The 4511-nt window shown below is 44.9% G+C and overlaps 1 pseudogene; it reads left to right on the top strand.

The window, feature by feature from the left end:
* Nucleotides 1–657: 657 nt before the first annotated feature.
* Nucleotides 658–990, top strand: LOC113617688 (60S ribosomal protein L35a pseudogene; annotated as a pseudogene).
* Nucleotides 991–4511: the final 3521 nt, after the last annotated feature.

Below are 4511 nucleotides of genomic sequence, written 5' to 3'. Positions count from 1 at the left end.
CACTGCAATGAGAAGCCCGTGCACCACAACCAAGAGTAGCCCCCCGTTCGCTGCAGCTAGAGAAAGCCCGTGCACAACAGTGAATACCCAACGCAGCCAAAAATATGTAATTAATTAATTAAAAAGAAAAACCTCAGGAGTCTTCTAGAATAAACTCTCACTGGCCAAGAATGGTTAATTTGAACATCACTACGGTTAATAACTGCAACAGATTAAAACACATCAAATGTATTTAAGCCCTGTGTTTAAAATAATACTTTAAAAAACTCCAACTAATTTGTCACTTTTGGAGGGTGCTAGCGAACTGATTCATTAAACTTGAAAACTGGTAACTAGAGCAAAGAAGTAATCATTACTCCTGTATTTCCTATACGTACTACTTCAGAGTAACCAATACTTGACAAGCAAACTTTCTCTTTATAGAATTACACATGGAAAGAAGGAACAATAGAATTAGAATATCAGCATCTTGCAATCTCTAATGAATTCATCTAGTCAATGATCATCAGTGGCTGCTAACATCACAAAGAACACAATTGGACTTTCTGTACCACCTGATAGAAGTACACACAACACTACTCACAAAATTGTCCTGGAGCTCAGTCATCTTGGAACCGGTGGAGGCCTGCTGGAAATAGGACTTCTAAAACAACAAATATGTCTGGAAGGCTGTGGTCCAAGGTCATTTTTGCTGGCTATAAGTGGGGTCTATGGAACCAGAGGGAACACAAAGCTCTCTTGAAAACTGAAGATGTATATGCTCCAGATGAAACTGAATTCTATCTAGGCAAGAGATGTGCTAAGGTATACAAAGCAAAGAACAACACAGTAACTCCTGGTGGAAAGACTAACAAAACCAGAGTAATCTGAGGAGAGATAACTCGTGTTCATGGAAACACTGGCATGGTTTGTGCCAAATTCCGAAGCAATCTTCCTGCTAAGGCCATTGTACACAGAATCCATGTGATGCTGTACCCTTCAAGGACTTAAACTTATTGAAAGTAAATAAATAAAAGTGTGGATCTGTTCTCTTGTAAAAAACTAAAAAACAATTGTTGGAAATTAAAAAGCCAATGTCAATCAGGTTATTCATTAGATCCAATTTACAGGAAACTTAAAGGACACAGGAACATGTTAAATGACAAGACCAGGATGCAAACTCCAGTGGACAATGGAAACTATGGGAAATACAACCCAATTTCTTCAACAACAACAAGAAGATTCATGGGTGTATTAATCAAGGTTCTCCAGAGAAACAGAACCAATAGTATAGATAGATAGGTAGATAGATAGATCAATCTAGAGAAGAGTGAATTATTATAAGAAATTGGCTCACATGATTATGGTGACTGACAAGTCCTAAGATCTGCAGTCAGCAAGCTGGAGACCCAGGAGAGCTGATGGTATACTTCTGTTCCAAAGGCCAGCAGTTTCTGTCTCCAAGAGAAGCTGAACCCAGTTCGAACCCAAACGCAAAGGGAAATAACGATAATCCAGCTTAAAGGCAGTCAGTAAGTGGAATTCTCCCTTATTCAGGAGAGGGTCAGCCTTTTGTGCTACTCACAGCATCAGCTGATTGTGTGAAGCCCACCCCCATTAGGGAGAGCAAGCTGCTTTACACAGTCTACTTATTTAAACGTTAAATTCGGGACTTCCGGGAAGATGGCGGAAGAGTACGACGCAGAGATCACCTTCCTCCCCACAGATACACCAGAAATACATCTACACGTGGAACAACTCCTACAGAACACCTACTGAACGCTGGCAGAAGACCTCAGACCTCCCAAAAGGCAACAAACCCCCAACGAACCTCGGTAGGGCAAAAGAAAAAAGAATAAACAGGGACAAAAGGATAGGGACGGGACCTGCACCAGTGGGAGGGAGCCGTGAAGGAGGAAAGTTTTCCACACAATAGGAAGCCCCTTCGCGGGCGGAGACTGCAGGTGGCGGAGGAGAGCACAGCAACAGGGGTGCGGAGGGCAAAGCGGTGAGATTCCCGCACAGAGGATCAGGGCCGTCCGGCACTCACCAGTCCGAGAGGCTTGTCTGCTCACCCGCCGGGGCGGACGGGGCTGCGAGCTGAGGCTTGGGCTTCGGTTGGAGCGCCGGGAGAGGACTGGGGTTGGCGGCGTGAACACAGCCTGCAGGGGGTTAGTGCGCCACAGCTAGCCGGGAGGGAGTCTGGGAGAAAGTCTGGAGCTGCCGAAGAAACAAGAGACTTTTTCTTGCCTCTTTGTTTCCTGGTGTGCGAGGAGAGGGGATTAAGAGCGCTGCTTGAAGGAGCTCCAGAGACGGGCGCGAGCCGCGGCTAAAAGCGCAGACCCCAGAGACGGGCATGAGACGCTAAGGCTGCTGCTGCCGCCACCAAAAAAGCCTGTGTGCGAGCACAGGTCACTGTCCACACCCCCCTTCCGGGGAGACTGTCAGGCCCGCCACTGCCAGGGTCCCAGGATCCAGAGACAACTTCCGCGGGAGAACGCACGGAGCGCCTCAGGCTGGTGCAACGTCACGCTGGCCTCTGCAGCCGCAGGCCCGCCCCTCACTCCGTGCCCCTCCCTCCCCGCCCCCCCCCCCCTGCGCCCTGAGGGACCCAGAGCCCCCTAATCAGCGGCTCCTTTAAACCCGGCCCGTCTGAGCGAAGAACAGACACCCTCCAGCGACCTACGTGCAGAGGCGGGGCCAAATCCAAAGCTGAGCCCCTGGGAGCTGTGAGAACAAAGAAGACAAAGGGAAATCTCTCCCAGCAGCCTCAGAAGCAGCGGATTAAAGCTCCACAATCAACTTGATGTACCCTGCATCTTTGGAATACATGAATAGACAACGAATCATGCCAAATTGAGGAGGTGGACTTTGAGAGCAAGATTTATGATTTTTTCCCCTTTTCCTCTTTTTCTGAGTGTGTATGTGTGAGATTTTGTGTGTATAGCTTTGCTTCCACCATTTGTCCTAGGGTTCTATCTGTCCGTTTTTTTGTTTTCATTTTTTTCTTAATAATTATTTTTTTATTTTAATAACTTTATTATATTATATCTTTATTTTACTTTACCTTCTTACTTTCTTTTTTTTCCTTCCTTCCTTCCCTCCTTCCTTCCTTCCCTCCTCCCTCCCTCCCTCCCTCCTTTCTTTCTTTCTTTCTTTGTTTCTACTTATATTAATTATTTCTTTCTAGTTTTTCTCCCTTTTATTCTGAGCCATGTGGATGAAAGGCTCCTAGTGCTGCAGTCAGGAGTCAGTGCTGTGCCTCTGAGGTGGGAGAGCCAACTGCAGGACACTGGTCCACAAGAGATCTCCCAGCTCCACATAATATCAAACGGCGAAAATCTCCCAGAGATCTCCATCTCAACACCAGCACCCAGCTTCACTCAACGACCAGCAAGCTACAGTGCTGGACATCCTATGCGAAACAACTAGCAAGAGAGGAACACAACCCCACCCATTAGCAGAGAGGCTGCCTAAAATAAAAATAAGTCCACAGACACCCCAAAACACACTACTAGACGTGGACCTGCCCCCCAGAAACACAAGATCTGGCCTCATCCACCAGAACACAGGTGCTAGTCCCCCCCACCAGGAAGCCTACACAACCCACTGAAACAATCTTAGACACTGGGGACAGACACCAAAAACAACGGGAACTATGAACCTGCAGCCTGCAAAAAGGAGACCCCAAACACAGTAAGATAAGCAAAATGAGAAGACAGAAAAACACACAACAGATGAAGGAGCAAGATAAAAACCCACCAGACCTAACAAATGAAGAGGAAATAGGCAGTCTACCTGAAAAAGATTTCAGAATAACGATAGTAAAGGTGATCCAAAATCTTGAAAATAGAATGGACAAAATGCAAGAAACATTTAACAAGGACCTAAAAGAACTAAAGATGAAACAAACAACGAAGAACAACACAATACATGAAATTAAAAATACTCTAGATGGGATCAATAGCAGAATAACTGAGGCAGAAGAACAGATAAGTGGACTGCAAGATAAAATAGTGGAAATAACTACTGCAGAGCAGAATAAAGAAAAAAGAATGAAAAGAACTGAGGACAGTCTCAGAGACCTCTTGGGACAACATTAAATGCACCAACATTCAAATTATTGGGGTTCCAGAAGAAGAAGAGAAATAGAAAGGGACTGAGAAAATATTTGAAGAGATTATAGTCGAAAACTTCCCTAACATGGGAAAGGAAATAGTTAATCAAGGAAGCACAGAGAGTCCCATACAGGATAAATTCAAGGAGAAATACGCCAAGACACATATTAATCAAACTTTCAAAAATTAAATACAAAGAAAACATATTAAAAGCAGCGAGGGAAAAACAACAAATAACACACAAGGGAATCCCCATAAGGTTAACAGCTGATCTCTCAGCAGAAACTCTACAAGCCAGAAGGGACTGGCAGGACATATTTAAAGTGATGAAGGAGAAAAACCTGCAACCAACATTACTCTACCAGCAAGGATCTCATTCAGATTTGATGGAGAAATTAAACCTTTACAGACAAG

The sequence above is a fragment of the Aethalodelphis obliquidens genome, unplaced genomic scaffold (genome assembly GCF_003676395.1).
Source record: "Aethalodelphis obliquidens isolate GAN/ISIS:26980383/991018 unplaced genomic scaffold, ASM367639v1 scaffold4, whole genome shotgun sequence".
Lineage (NCBI taxonomy): Eukaryota > Metazoa > Chordata > Mammalia > Artiodactyla > Delphinidae > Aethalodelphis > Aethalodelphis obliquidens.
This window is presented reverse-complemented; position numbering and strand designations above follow the sequence as displayed.